The sequence below is a fragment of the Pristis pectinata genome, chromosome 9 (genome assembly GCF_009764475.1).
Source record: "Pristis pectinata isolate sPriPec2 chromosome 9, sPriPec2.1.pri, whole genome shotgun sequence".
NCBI lineage: Eukaryota > Metazoa > Chordata > Chondrichthyes > Rhinopristiformes > Pristidae > Pristis > Pristis pectinata.
Window position 1 is genome coordinate 72,490,059 of NC_067413.1, and position 17,371 is coordinate 72,507,429.

Consider the following 17,371-nt stretch of genomic DNA (forward strand, 5'->3'; position numbering starts at 1 on the left):
TGCAGTCTAGATAGTCCCTTTCTTGCCTGGCTGCCTGTGAGAAATGTATTCAACTGCAATACCCGTAAAAGCAACCCCAAATCCCGATTCACCATCAGGCTCACATATTGCCATCTCTGCAACTTCCTCAGTGAATTTACTTGGCCACATTGCAGAAAGCCACCATAAAATAGACTTCCAAGTCATATTTATAACTCAAAACATGCTTTATTGGGTCAAAACATCAACTGAGGAAAACCCATTAGACCCTGAGTTCCATGTGGCCTTTCCTGTCCTACTCCACTACAGTGGCTGTACCAAGTCTAGTGGAAAGTTACTGATTTTCAGTCAAGTACGAGTCAGTTACCCTTGGAGAAGATCCTAAGCAGCTCTGAGTCCACAGGATTTCAATTGCATCTATTTGGGAAAAGTGGCTGCAGACTGGACCAATAGTGAAGACCAAAATGAATGGCAGAGGGGCAGTGCTGAAATCACATATGCAGTCATCCTGAGAGATGATAGCACATTCATGTTCCAAGGATCCATTGCCATTCTCTCATGGCAGCAGTCCTCATATTTCCTTATGACATGAAAGGAAACCATTCGTCCCCTTCAGAACAATCCTATATATTCGATTCTCTTCACTTATTTACCTGTGACTTATTCTCTTTGATCCTCCTACCACTTATCTACACAGGAGTAATCCAGAGCAGCCAATCAACCAGCGCTCTTTGGGATGTTGGAGGAAACCAGAACACCTGGATACGACCTGGGCAATCACAGGGAGAACATGCAAACTCCACACAGACAGCACCTGAGACAGAATCATGCCCAGTCACCAGAGCTGTTATGGCAGCAGCACTGTTTGCAGTACCCAGTCCTCTGCCAATTCATTCAAAGGGAGCTGAAGCATTGCCCAAAGGATGCCACATCATGGTTGGGGGCAAAATGTTGAAATGGAGCTGGCTGCTACTTCCACACTGGAAGATTAGGCTACAGGCACGGTAGCGTAGCGGTTAGCATAACGCTTTACAGCGCCAGTGACCCGGGTTCAAATCTGGCCACTGTCTGTAAGGAGTTTGTACGTTCTCCCCACGTCTGCATGGGTTTCCTTCGGGTGCTCTGGTTTCCTTCTACATTCCAAAAACGTAAAGGTTAGGAAGTTGTGGGCATGCTATGTTGGCGCCAGAAGCGTGGCAACACTTGCAGGCTTCCCCTAGAACACTCTACGAGAAAAGATGCATTTCACTGTGTGTTTCGATGTACATGTGACTAATAAAGATATCTCATCTTATCTAAATACTCTGCAAGGTTCTGAGCCAGAATGGTGCTGAGCCCCTCCATGACTGTTGATCTTGAACACTATATTTACGATGGGCCTGCCATTGACCAAACATTTCATTTTTCATCCACCTCGACTTTGACTGTCACCTAACTCCTCTGCCACTGAACTTATGTGTGACCCTGGTTTCACAGGCAGCTTTCGCTGGGTAAATTACTTGATGATGTCTCAGTTAATATTGAAATCATCTTTAATTTAACCTGTGCTTTTAATCAATATGCAGGAAACTCTAAAGCCAACAGAATCCTTGTCTAAATATTTAGATTGCAATTCCAATTCAGAGCCGGAAAATCTCCTTCTACTTTACCAGGGAATCTGGGATTAAAGGTTTGTCATCCTTTGCGGTCATCCAACCTACATCCTGGGATAAGACTTCCCTTGGTGCTGGCCAGTAGCTTCCAGCCACCTAAGCATCCACTTTTTCCCATCAGGCTACAGTCAATTCTCGTTAAGTCTGGGCATGCAACTGATTGGCAGCAAAGAGGTCTGAATATTGACTCTGATTGGGTTTTTCACAGCCAAAACTGGGCATGTTTCCTTCTCACCCAATCCCATTCCTGTCTGAATAAATGTTCCCCTTCACAGAAAACAAAAAGATCACTCTCAAGATAGAAACATAAGAAGAGATTCTCAAGGGAAAGCATTCCATTTCTTCAGGCGAGACTCTCCAGAAATCACACACAGAGGCACAGCGGTGGAAACTGCAAGATGCTGCAGGGAAAAAGATTGTATATTTTTTTACCATTGCTACATTAGGGCTAGAAAAAAAAACACCAGTCAAACTTAAAACTAAAACAGAATTATTCTTTGCACACTTAAGAGTTCAAAACAACTCACTCTCATTACTATATATTTTCTAGTCGGCATTACAAAGAATATCTGTCCATTATGCCACTGGTGTTTGTAGAAGCTTGCTGTGCACAAATTGGCTGCTTTGTATCCAACACCTCAACAGTTACTACATTTTGAAAATGCTTCATTAACTATAAATAGCATAAATAGCATCAAGAATGATTTACTGCTTCTGGCAGCGATATAACACCAATTATCTGCTTTTAGCTCCTGTTGCTATGTAACAGGAAGAAACTTCTTTTCTTCCCCTAATATCATCCACTAGTTCTCATTGAAGACATTGGTTTGCTGTTTATATTTTCTTTTGGAAATAGTGAACCAGAATGTGAAAGGTTTTATCAGTCAATACATGTAATATACAAGGACGATATCTGCTATTTGATAGCTATTTGCAGAAAAATTGTAAGTATACTGAAAGAAGTCACAATATCAGTTGAAACAGCAATCTAAGTAAATATATCCACTCTATTTGTGAAGCTACTAGAGTGTAATATGCTATAGTGATCTTGATTTTCTGAAACATAGCTAGTATGTGTGAAACCAGATAGAAACCTGGTATTATTTCTTATTAACTGGCCATAGGATAGATCAATTTAACTGAAAACTCTGGTTGGCATGTTGTTATTAAGTGTTATTATTAAGGATGATTGCCTACTGACCCTTCTCACTAGTCTAACCAACGAATTAATGGACACAGCCATTCAGCGCCACATAAAGTGATATCCTTAACCTTAAAAAGATCACTAAGTCTGTTATTTACTGCAAAAAATTTTTTTGAAAAAAAGCTATGTTGGTGGTTCTACATGTTGCTTTATCATCACAATGCATCATGCGGAGGTTGGGAGTGGGAATATGATCAGGATCTACGTATTTACATAATTTCCTCTTGAACCAAAGAAAGCTTTGGTGCTGAGTGGTGGTTAAGCACTTCATTAAGTAGAACAACAAAAAAAGAGGATTTTTTTTAACCCATTCCAGACTTTAGAAGCAGTATAAAAAGTTTCAAGACATTCGACCCAATTTTAACTCAAATAGGAGCTGGGTGATCCAAAATAAGTGGTAAATCATTCTGGCTTTGTCAGTTCTCCTCCTGGCCATGAAGAACCCATAGTTTGAGGCCAGGAACATGCACCCTACCAAGGCAGAGATACACAACGCTTCAATTTATTAGATGAAATTTTTAAGGAATTTGAGGAATAAATGTTTGTTGATTATACCAACATTTTCTGATGCACTTGAGAAAGTGTATCAGAAAATCTTTGCATTTCATAGATCCTCTTCATGAGTCCAGCTCAAAGAGTAGATGAAATAGTAAGTATCTCTTTAAGAAGTACTTGAATTTTGCATCAGTAGAGTGTTAGGAGAAGGCATTAGGATAAACACTAGTCATTGAAATGCTTTGTAACTTCTTTAATGAGTGCTTGCAGGGATTTTAAGTGGCAATCAGTTTTTAACAAGCCTTCAGGCAGCTGTTCCTAGTATTGTTTTCAACTACTTTTCCTCAATGAACTACACTGGCATTTCAGCTGATGATCCCATCTTATTTATTTCAAAGGATCATTAGCACCCAGAAGTGCTGCCTACGTTCACCCCTCATATCTTACATCACTTGCAATGCAGAGGAGTCTTTCCTTGAGTGTGAAATACCATGTAGTACGTAGTGCAGTGGCTAGCATAATGCTATTACAGTGCCAGTGACCCGGGTTCAATTCCCGCAACAGTCTGTAGGGAGATTGTATGTTCTGCCCATGGCTGTGTGGGATTCCTCCGGGTGCTGCGGTTTCCTCCCATATTCCAAAAAGACGTATGGGTTAGGAGCTGTGGGCATGCCATGTTGGCGCAAAAAGTGTGGTGACACTTGCAGGCTGCCCCAGCACATTCTCAGACTGTGTTGGTTGTTAACGCAAAAAGACACATTTCACTGTGTGTTTTGATGTACATGTGACTGATACTGTAAATAAATATTATTAAATAGAAAAAAAAGCAAAGGTGTCTTATGTATCCATATTCAATTACTTCTTCCTAAGTGATAAGAAATAAATTTTAGGCTAAAGGTATTAAATCTACCTGTTCTACCACCTGAACTGGTTTGAAAGTAAATACTTATAACATGAGAAAAGTTGAGTATTTACTGGGAAAGGTGACAATGTGACAAATTTATTTTTCAACAAGAGGAAATTTCTATCTTTTTAACACTGTCTAAATCTTGGTTAGGCTTATTCCCAATGGAGATCTTTTCCACCCACAATACTAATCTTTGATGTTACCTAATTATTTTCAGTGGCTTCTGCATCATTTGATCATTTTATCTGGGAGGGTAATATAGCCCAGGGACTCTCAGTCTAAAATATTTCATTATCTTGAAAAATCGATCTCAGTGAAACCCAGCAACAAACAAAAAGCATTGAAGTTATAAATCTTGACTTATTTTTCAGAAACATAATGGTGGTTAAGTTCCAGTGGGCATTGGAGCTAAAGGGCATGGCAATGATCTTTTTTCCTTTTCTCTTAATTTAAAAGAAGATTACATCGGCTAACTTCATTTGACTGACTTTCCTGTTTGCTGAATCACAAATTATACATGGTTTTCAATGCCTTTTGAAAACATTTTGAGCTCCAGGGAAACAAAGATGTAAAAGTAAAGCGTTTATAGCTTATGAAAAAATAAGAAATATTAGAAAGTAACAAGCCATTGTTAAATACTGAGGCAAATTATAAAAACAGATCACATAGAGCTTGTTTATCGGAGACAAAAATTATTGGCTAATAAAACATCAGAGGATGATAATATGCTAATTTAATGCTGACATCACCATTTGGAAAATGCCATGATGCTGAACTTGGATTATATACTGTATATACAAACCCTGAGTTGTCCAATATAAATTTTATGTTGCAAGTGCAAAAATATTCATTCAGTTAATCATTCCACAGGAAAGGGTGGGGCAGGTAAATTTTAACTGTACACCTCCCCCCCAACAAAGAACACAATAGGCAGAAACGGTCAGGTACAGTCTAAAAATTAATAATTATCTAATACAATATCAATCTGCAGCTTACATGCCTCTTGCCACTATTACTAATGATAGGTGATGCTCTAGAGAGGCAGTATGCAATGTTTAAATCTGACTTCTTTTGTGCTTTTGAAACAAAGTTTTATTGATCTGTCCCTTTCCATCATAGGTGCAATGTCACCACCCCACCCATCCTCACCTTCTGCCCCATCAACTTCCCTGGATGCTGGAATATCATTCCCAGCTGTGCCATTATCCAACTGGTTTTCATCCATGGTAATTGATCAACAAGTCAGTCTAGTCTCTGCTGAGTGGGAAATGGAGGAACAAATGATAGTGAATCCCTGAGTCCTCACATCCCCATTGTATCCCACATATATATCAGAGACTATATCTGACAAATACTGGCATTGACTAATTGAAAGTAAAGTGGTAGATCCTTTCTTACTTGATCCCCATAACCCTTGATTCCCCTAAAGTCTAACAATTCAGTCTCAGGTTTGATTAAACTAAATGACTCAGCCTTCCACAATCCCTTCAATGGTTTTGAAGCTTTAACCAGTTTCCATGATTTCCCATGATTTTTGAGTTCAGATACTGAATTTAGTTTTCTTTTGAAAATATATCTGAACAGCTTTGCTCTAATTTTCCACACCTCACTCTCCCACCGTAGAAAATAGTTTCTTCAACATAACCATTTAAACACAGCTCTTATATCATCCCTTAATCTGCTATACTCAGGAATATATAAGCTTAGTCTATGCAACCTACCCTCACATTTTGACCCTTATAACTCTCTTATCCATCCAATCAGTACACCTCAACGGATGCTGCAGCTCTCCCTTCCTGATGTGTGGTGCGAGAATGGAGCATAGTACTCCAGATGAGGTCTAAGTAGAGCTTTGAACAACTCTGACACTTTTCATCTGATTGTATGCATCCATCTGAATCCAAGCACATTATCTTCACTGATTATCTCTTAGCTATCTGATTTCTATCCAACCTAATAGCTTGCATTCAATTGTACTTGTTTACTTTTTTTAGCGGCCTCGTTCATTTGTGAAACCTTGCTTAATGTATTCTGAAAGTTTGTAAGACATGATTTACTCATATATCCTTACAAACACTAGGGGACTATTTGGCCCTTTGAATCTATGCAAGCTCTCAGGGGACTCCCATCCATCCCACTCCCCCATTTATGTCCCTGTAATCTTTTCTCCTTTTAACTCGATGTTCTATATTCTAACACCACTGATTCCCCTGCCACCCACCTACACTAAGTACAATTTACAATGGCCAATAAATCAAGCCAACATTTCTTTGGGATTTGGGAAGGCACAGGGGAAATAAGCGTGATCATAGGCGAAGGTGAAACTCCACAGAGACAGCTCCCAAAGTCAGGATTGATTTACCAATTATCTCCTGTTGGTTGGAGATGTTTGGTAAATCCATGCTAGTTGTGTATGATACGCTCATATTTGACCGAGTGCTCAGTCACTCTGTCCCCAATTGCAGATTCTAGTAATTTTTCCATAATCAACAATAGACCTGTAATTACCTATTTTGTTTCTTTTACCCGATTAAGTAATGCAGTCTTCTAAATTAAGGGGACAATTTCCAAATCAAATAACACAATGATATTGGTGCCTATGTTATTATTGACCCCCCTTTAACTAAGAGAAGAGAAATTGTCACCTCTGATCCAACAGCCACATAATTTAGGGAAACAACAAAGTAGCTACTCATCATGGTTGATTTTTGGATAAACATACAAAGAAGTACTCTGGCTTCCATTCAAGCTCTGGACACAATAGCAATTCCATTTTCAAAGTGTTTGACCACATGATAAAGAAGGTAAAGTTAATTAAACTTAGGGATGAATAAATAATACACAAAAGCTGTAACAATGTCATATGTAAAAAGCCAAGAAACAGTGAAAAACTTCAACAATTCATAATAGTGTACCAGCAAGGTAGAAGGCATATCTCCATGCAGGCTGTAAATATGTGTGAAGTTAAAATTTAAATGTGCATTTTTGTCACTGTATATTTTACGACTAATTAAGTTATCACAGATAGTTGCTGTTGATAATACTTCTTGTGACAGTATGATGCTGCATATTTAGGCCTGGATATTCCAGCCATCCTGCTTATTTCCTCATTGAAACAGGATCCAATATGTATGACTAAATGGCACAATAGCCAAGACATTTTCTGCCATGATTAAGATCATGCCTGATACTGAGTCTGCAAGTTCACCTTGTGCTCCGTGCTCATGTTGATAACATTTAAATGGCAATTATCACACATCTGATGCCATCACTTTCCAGTTAGCTGCTCTTTAAATCCCAGGTGGGAGATACTGGAACATATTGTTCTGCTGCCCCGGTTTTAACAACAGTCAGTCATCGCCCCCAGTGGGACCAAGTTTTATTTGCAATGTTTGCTCTGCAGTATTGCAATTTAAGGGGCAACTCACAGCTTCTGCAGACTGCTGCTCAAAATTCTGAAGGCACACATCTCAACCATGCACTGAATCACTTCTGCAACTATACAGTTTGTGCAAGTCCTCATCATACTTGCATGTGGGAACCTTGTATGAAACAGATCCCTAATATCTTCAATTGCTTCTACCAGGGCTTCCACAGCTCCTTGGTGTCAGAATCCTCCCTATGTTATCTTTATCAACCACACACTACTTGCTGCAGTATGTTTGGTGATATTGGAGCAGCCTCTGTTTTTAGGCTGTAATCCATAGTTTGGTAGCTGGATGTAGAACCAGCAGATCCTATCCCAGGCCAATATCTCCAGTATTGAGGCCCTAGTTACACTCAGCCACTTACGTAGGGCAGGCCACATTGATTGCATGTGCAACACCAGAACAGACACGCTATTCCAAGCTCTGTATTAGAAGAGATTACCTGGTGGACAGAGGGAAAAGATTCAAATGTGTTCAAAGCCTCCTTGAAAAAAATGCCATTTCCAAACTGACACCTAGAATACCTCTCCATTCAAAGTGGAGAAGGAGCATTGGGGATGGCTTTGAGGGCTTACACATAGAAGCTCTGTGTAAGCAGCAGAAGAAGCAGGCCACCTCACAAAAGATTCAACCCTCTGCTATGTCAACCACCACCTGCCCCATCTGTGGAGAGTCTCAGGTTCCTTCATTGGCCTCATTAGCCAACTCAGAGTGGAGGCAACTCATCCTCATCCCCAAGGGATTGCCCAAGATTTGGTAATGGAACATTGATCCTGTTTCATAGTGCTATTTGAAAAATAAAACAACTTTTGGCATTTAAAACATGACACTAATTTTTAAATGCCTGCAAATGAATATCATAAAGGAAATAATATCTTCATAATTGCCTCATATGAAACCTGTTACAAAGTTTTAATATCTTTTCATCTGTATATAAGATGTAGGCCATACAGACTTAATAAGAGGAATGTTTTCTTTGCCAAAAAAGGAGCAGTTGAATGATTAAAATTTTCTATCTCATTTCTGTCCCTCCTCAAAAATGACCTTGGCTGAGGCCAAAACAGCTACCACACTCAGGTGGGAGCTTTGCCAATAAGTACAAATTTAGGATTCATTTTAAGCTGTTCCCTTACTCATAAATTTCATAGCTGCCCGGTTGGTTGAGATTGTTGGGAAGCCAAGAAGGTTACAATAAATTTTCAGCTGCAAAGTGATCAGAACATCCCCTCTTTCTATGACTTATCAAGCTGCAGGAAGCCTCTGCTTAACACCGACAGGTAAATACTGGATTGCCTAATATCTGCCACCCACCTACTGGGCAACTTTCAAAATCTGCCTGTCCTTTGATTTAAACTTGTACTGGCTACATGCAGGGAAATAAAATTTGAAATATTTCTCTGAATGTTTGAAAGCATACTTAGATTAATTTTTCTCCACTGATAATTATGATCAGTAATTGGTTTATTATTGTCACATGTACTGAGATACAGTGAAAAGCTTTTTGTTTGCATGTCATCCAGACAGATCATTCCATACATAAAGTATGTCAAGGTAGTACAAAAGGAAAAAAAAAAACAAAATGAAGAATGTAGTGTTACAGTCACAGAGAAAGTGCAGTGCAGCTAGACATATAAAGTGCAAGGGCCACAATGAAGTAGATTGAGAGATCTACTTTATTGTGTAAGAAGACCATTCAAGAGTCTGATAACTGTGGCATAGAAGTTGTCCTTGAACCTGGTGGTATGTGTTCTCAAGCATTTGTATGTACTACGGTATGGAAGAGGGGAGAAGAGAAAATGACTGAGGTGGGAGGAATCCTTGATTATGTTGGTTGCTTTCCTGAGGCAACGGAAAGTGTAGCCAGTGTCCATGAAGGAAGACTGGTTTGCGTGATGGACTGGGCTGCGTTCACAACTCTCTGCAATTTCCTGCGGCCTTGGGCAGAGCAGTTGCCATACCAAGCTGTGAAGTCTCCGGATAGGATTATAGAGCAATTACAGATATCCTTATTCACAATAATGATTTCACTGATCTGCATCTGTTTAGTCAATGAAAATGTAATTGGGGATATGTAACAGGTGGCAACTCCATCCAGGGAAATGTCTCAAAACAGTAATTCTAAATGAGCACAGGCTATTGCAGGAGAGCTGCATTCAGAATACTTGCTCCTGTGTAGCATCAGGATAGGGGAGCTGGAAGATCCTGCTCTAAGTTTAATTAGATCCTCTAGATATAATTCACTTTCACCCTTGTTATTTCAACTGCCTTCACCTAATTTTGTCTTGTTTGTAAACCTGAAGACAAATTGTAAATGTAAATGAGTACTAAAAGTCACTCCAGTTCATTCGTCCTGATGTTACTAGCAAGATCATGTTCTTTCTTTTTATCCTTATGATTTGCAGATTTCCACCTGGGATCCCACCACATTAAACTTCATTCAAGGCAGTTTATGCAGAGATCTTTAGGAAAACAATGCACATATGAAATCATGGATTTTTATGGTCTACATGGTAAGGCATTTCCATTTATATTGCACATCCTCTAGGTATATAGATCAAGGATGTCATACAGTTTTTGGCATTGTAACTTATACTTATCTGATGGGTTACATTGAAAGGTTACATACTGAGACATGAAAAACAAATGTTCACGGTATTTTAGTTTCTACTTTAATATTATGCTATTGTTCCTTTATTATTTTCTACTCTATAAAATGTTAACACGTTAATTAAAATTGTGCTTTTCAGTTCCCAGTTTTCTTTTTGTACTTCAGTGTGATTGGCTATTTAGGTTGAATACATCACAGCTGTTAGATGTAAGGGCTGCCCTTCAGCTGATTCCTGAGAGCGAATGACGTTGAAAAAGGGGAGGCCTACAACACAAATACGTGATGGCATCTGTCCTTGAGGTCAATGGAAAGTGCCATCACTTTGCTAATGACTGTAAAATCTAGGCCATTTTGTTGCAAATTACTTAAAAGCTATCAGAATCAAAAGGATTGCCAATGTCCTTCACCTTTGAATGGAACATTTTAAATTCTATTTTAAATCTTTATTCTGTTCAATCATGAAAGGCATTACTCAAGCCTGCTCAGTGCTTTGATAGGAGACTTTTTGGGAATGCCAACTTGTGACCTGGGGAACCAAATAATCAAATGAGCATCTCAGTCAATTGCATTGCTTTTACAAATAAAAAAATGAGAAACATACACTGATAGGGAAAAATAACAACATAGAAATCAGAAATATAAATGACAGTTATTCATTAAATCTAAAATTTCTAATGTAATTCTATTTTATTCCAGTTTTGATAAATATCTTTGACTCTTCCTTTCTTTGCCAGAGACACAATAGAATCCCATAGATTCTATTGCCCCCAAGAATTTTGTTCAATGTAAAAAGCTTCAGTGAACTCACAAAATTAGCAAGGCTGAGTACAGCTATTCATCCCACTCTGGGAAATTCACCAATACTTTTTCATTCACTCACTACCAATCACAAGGGTACACAAGCTCACATTTATACTGTAGCAACATTCTCTGCTCACATGCTAGCATTAAAAGTACCCCTCATGGAATTCCTTCCTCATTGCACATTCCAAGTACTTGGTTTTACATTAATCATCTCTGCATCCTTTTTCTTTCACATTGTCAGTAGATAAACTATTTGCAAATCCCCTATAAATATTCACTATGAAGGTTAATAGCCTCTTAAAATCTTTCAACTTCTCTTACTGCCAGACAAAATGATGCACGAGACAAGGAACAGGAACAAGAATGAGTGAAAAAATGCCCAAAATCACGGACCTCACCCAAATGGCCCAGGAAGACCTCGACGTTAGTGGTCCAGCAAAAGTTTAGATGTTGGAAATGCCAAGGCTGATGGCTTACCCCAGCAGAGTGTTTGCAAATTGGTTGTAAACTCTGTTTCTCTCAGTCAGCCCATTCAAACGACAATCAGTGTTGTGAAAACTGCCGGCAGTTAATGTTAATTCAATCTATTCTAATCATCCCTAACATCTGTCCTCAGATACTTACATTGGACCACAGTTCATTAAAATTTCAATGTTCTCAACCTCATGCAAACTTCTATTTCCTTCAGTTGACCATTTGCCAAACTGGAATTCCATCTTTAAGCTTTCCACCTTCTGTTCCACCTTAAAAAGCATCTATTTGAACAAGCTAATGGTCACCTCATATCCCTTTCCGGATCATTTTTTTCTAAGTGTCTCTGTGAAGCATTTGGGATATGGTGGAGGTGGTGTATTTTACATTGAAGGCACTATTTCCTCAACTTTAACCCCTTTTAATCCGTATTATATAGCAGCTGCATGTTACACCCTGTTATTGGAATTCATTTCTAATAGCCACAGTTAAATTGTAAATAGCAAACTCTCACAAATGACAATGTGATAATTAATGGATAACTACACTTCTTGTGATGTTGATTGAGGGATGGACTTTGGCAAGAACTCAAAGGATAAGAATCTATCCTCTTTTGAAGTAGTATCAATGGATCATTTATTCGGGAAGAAATGACCTTGGTTTAACATCTCATCCAAAAAAATGTGACCTCTAACAGCACTAATTCAATAATTTATTAATGTGTCAGCCTAGATTTTGTTCTCAAATCTACACAATGGCACAATCCTCTGCTCATTTTGTCACAGCAGTCTCAAATAAAGAAATGAACAGGAGGAAGCATCTTTTAAATATACTGAGGAGATTTAATAACAGATGGACTATATTAATATGGAAGGCAATGAATTGCTGGCAATGAATAATGACAGAGACCATGCTAAAAATAATGTAGGGCATACTGTATTGTTCATGGCCTGCTATATTGTGTGCCAGACCATGAGATTGTTCTCAATGGGATGCATCTACTGAATTAAGAAAACCTTGCCAATCATGTTCCTGGTTAACAATACCTTTGTGGTCACATGGAAATTGCTATATGTGAAAAGGACCATGATGTGCAAACTTTATATTCGGCCATATTGGGTGTGAATTTATACAGCAATAATGGAGTTGCTAAAACATAATGGTAACCATTCTACATTAATTCGTCTCGAAAAGACCCAGATATGACAGGGGGAATGGATATGATGCTTCCATCCTGCAGCAATCCAAATATTCAGAATCAGATATTCAATTTTGATTGTTGTCCTGCAGGAGAAATCCAATCAATGAAACAAAAGAATGCTACATTTGGTAAGCCATTGCTATGTTGCAGTTAAGATCCTAATTAGATTTGGAGGTGCCAGCTAAGGTGTCCAGAATGGTTGTAGCATTCTCCAACATTGCACATGAGCAAGTTGGAGCTGCAGGAGAAATACTTTATAGATTGTTCATTTTGAGGCCAAACTCTAGAAGGAATATAAGGAAGAGAAAGATGGCTGTATCCATGTGGCCATGGCTATCACATTGTTGTCCAAGGATGCCAGAAATGGGAACTCTGTAACACGATTCAAACCTCTAAAATCATTTTTTGTCATATACAGGCAGAAACGAGGATTTGGATGGGATGCTTTTCATTTGCCGGTTGTATTAAAAAAATGCAACTGAGCCACACAAGGAGATATTAGGACAAATTAACAGAAGTGTAATCAATCGGCTAGATTTTAAGGAGAGGCCTAAATGGGGAAAGAGAGATAAAGGGGCAGAGGGACTTAAGTGTGAATTCCAGAGTTTAGTACTTTGCCAAATTGAAGGCACAGATGTTAATTGTGAACAACTAAATTGGGGGAAGAGAAAAGTCAGAATTGGAGAAGTTCAGATACCTTGAAAGGTATTAGGGCTTGAAAAGATTATGTGGGATTTTAAAATAGGGATTAGAATTTTAACTTTCAGGCATTGCTTTATCAGGAAAAATATAGATCAGTTATAGATAACTAGAACTTAGAGTGAGTTGGGATACAGGTGCCAGAGCTTTCAATAACATCAAATTCAAACAGAGTGGAACAAGGGAGCTTGGGAAGGATTTCATTGAAATTCTACTGGTAAAAAAAGTCATGCACAAGGGTCTCAGGGCTGATGACCTGAGACAAGGGCAAAGGTTGTGTGGCATTATAGAGGTGAAAATAGATGATTTTTATGATGATGTAGGTTTCTTGTCTAAGTCTTACTTTAGAATCAAACATGGCACTAAAGTCTCAGAGAGTCTGGCCAATCTCAGATAGCCACCTGACAGAGGTATTTCACACCTTTTCTGTGCTTTTTAAAATAAATTTTAAACTTAATCCTTTGACTGCATTATTTGGGATTGTTGGAGAAAAAGATACAACTTTGGAGGCCTCTGATCTACACATTCTGGCCTTTATTTCTCTTATTGCCGGGGGGCTGTGTTGCTTAAATGGAAGGAAGTTACTCCGCCTACTTATACTCAATGGTTACAGGATTTTATATCATACCTGAATCTAGAGAAGATTCGTTGTTCAGTTCCTGAATCTAACTTAGACTTTCAAACCCTGTGGGGACCTTTTTTGAACTCCTTTCAAAACCTTTGATCTGGTGACTAAAGTACAGATATTGGCTGATATCGTTATGTGTCAAGGGTCTTTCCTTGTCTTTTTTTTTACTAAACAGCTCTGGTCTTGGTAGTGGGTTTAGATTTTTTTTATAATAAAATTATTCCAATTTTTTCATTATTAATTGACTTTCACATGTGATTATTAATAGAGAGTATTGTGATTTCAAGTAGGATTTAACACAATGTATTCAATAGTATTTTTACCCTCTTTTTGATTCATGTACTCTGTATTTTCTTTGTGGAATTAATAAAAATATTTTAAAAAGAAAGATAGCCACCAAGAGGAGAGATGGAGTTGATGATGGCTTAAATCTTCCCAATATTTAGATGGAGGAAATTTCTACTCATCCCTTATCATCAGTGTTCATGTAGAAAATGACACCATGTTTTTGGGTGACGTTGCTGAGAATAAGCACATGGTTGAGGGCCAGAGATAAATCCTCTGGGGATATCAGAGGCAACAATCTGGATTTGGGAAGACAAGCCATCAGAGGTAATTCCTTGGTGCACCTTATTGAGCAATGGGGAGAACCATTGGAGGAGGACAATGTGGTCAACAACATCAAGGCAACAAGTGTATTTTTTGTCAGTGGACTAACTTTCACATGTAAACACCATGAAATCAGTAATAACTGATCTGTACGTGTTCACAATTCTAAACTGTGCTGAGCTTGCTGTAACAGTTTTGTAGAATGCTGATTGCATTGAAGGACAGAAAATGAAGCATAGTACTTCTCTGGACACAGACTATATATTCAACAACTTATTAGTAGTGCAAAATTGCTTGACATCCCTTCTTATAGATGAACATAAAGGTTGACTAAGGAAAAACACATTATTTAAAATGGTTTTGTACTCAGGACTATTGACCATTTACTTTCACTTCATGTTTGTTAACTTATCACACTTATAAACAGATGCTCCCAAGTGAATATAAATTGCCTATCACTATGGTTACCAATCTCTTAGTTATGTTCGTAGCATAGCCATAATACACTGTGCAAGAAAGTAAAATGAAATGCATTAGTTAAAATTGGTTGTTATGGTAACGGACTGCAGTTTCTGCCAACCTACTTGGTTATTTTGGATGTTGTCTGGAAACTAATAAATCATAATTATTTCTGACTGATTTATTATTTGAAGGAGTGGTACACACATTCTCAATTTTTCTTTTGTTCAATAGATCTGTTTCATTAACTGCGTTATGAAATGCACTCTGGTAAAGGTTTATTAATTCTCAGTGATGGAAATATGCAATTGATAAAACCACTTTATAAATTTTCCTTGTTCATATCTCTTGTTACTTCAAATTTGTTAGTACATTTAACAAATATTCCCAAATTTAGCTCCACTTTTTCTTTACAGAGACACAAGAGACTGCAGACGCTGGAATCTGGAGCAACAAGTAATCTGCTGAAGGGACTCAGCGGATCAAGCAGCATCTGTGGGAGGAGAGGAATTGTTGACGTTTTGGATCAAAACCCTGAGTAGGACTGACCTTTCTCTATTCTCTTTCTTCTCAGTGCAGTAAATCCCTGATAATCCGACACACCGATTGTGCTGGATTATTGGATTTTACTTCTACTCATACACTTTTAACTCACTTTTTATTTACATGTTATACAATAGTATAATAAACTTTCCAGTGAGTTTAAAGGGAGCATGGGAAACAGAGCCTTGGTTCATTTAAAAGGAGCATGGAATGGGGCCCTAGTGAGTTTAAGGGGATCACAGAAATGAGAACTCAGGTGCCAAACCATTGAGATTCCTGAAAAATGGCATAGTGGATTAGTGGAATTTTCATGCATTTTTTTTTGAATGAATGATGGTCAAACACTCTGCATTGATTCCTATCAACATGTTTACTCTTTTCATGTGAGGAAGTTGCATGTTACATTCAATGACATCGCCCTCACCCCACCTCCATCACCAACCACCACTCACTTCAGTGTACAGATGAAACTGTAATTATGCTTTGTGATTTGCAGGTGACGGTGCATTTTATCTTAAATAATATTTTAAGATACCAGTGCCACTCCCAAAGTAAGCATTTATTACTCATCCCTCATTTCTTTTGGGAAAGTGGTGGTGAGCCATCTTCTTGAACTGCTGAAATCCTGTTGGTGAAGGTATTTCTACAGTACAGTCAGTGAAGGAGTTCCAGGATTTAGACCCAATGATGATGAAGGACCAGCAATTTACTTCCAAGTCAGGATGCTGTGTGTCTTGGAAGGGAACCTGGAGATGGTCGAGTTCACATGCACTCTGCTGCCCTTATCCTTCTTGACGGTAGACATTGCAGGTTTGGGAGGTATTGTCAGAGCAGTATTGGTGAGTAACTGCAATGTAATTTGTAATTGGGACACACTGCAACCACAAGGGGCTTGTGGTGAAAGCCCTTTGACAAGGACTCATCGTTGGCTCAGGACTACTATTAGGAAGCCCGACATTGCTGACCACAATGCTGCCACCAAAGGCAGATGGCATGCTTAAGCAGCACTTCTGTTGTCCTGCACAAGCCCTGAAATACAGCCTTTACTCAAGCTATCTGCTGCAGGCTGCATTGTGTTATAAATGTAGAGGATTGGATCCTACTAGCATTTTGGCAGCAAGGAATGCAACACAAGGAGAGAAGGGGTAGCAATTAGAAGAGAAGCAAGAGCAGGAACAGTATCAATCACCAGGGTCCCTAGTGACCCAAGCTGATGGAAAGGTTCATTAAAGAGCAATTCACCTTAAAGCATCCATCAAATCCCAATGCAACAACAGTGCTACAGTTCTTATCAATACTTCCTTATTACCACCATATGTCCTTCAAAAGAACAGCCTTATGGGAGTTATTTTCAGTTCACACAAAGATTAACAACCACCAAACCCAGAACAAGAATCAAATTTATCAAACTCAATTCCATTCATGATGACTAGTGAACTGATAATAACTACTTCTCTTGCCTGTTGCTTTTCTTATTCTAGCATTCCCCAGTGACTACAGCTTTGGATGTGCAAGGCCGTGATAGATAACGGGGAACACGGAGTGCTCGCAACCTATAGAGCCTGCTGTTGAATATTTCATCTTGATATAGGCCAGGACAATGCTACTCAAGTGAATATACTGCCCTGAGAGAGTACAACAATTATCTTTCCCACATAGCCATGTGCAGCACCTTGTAAACACA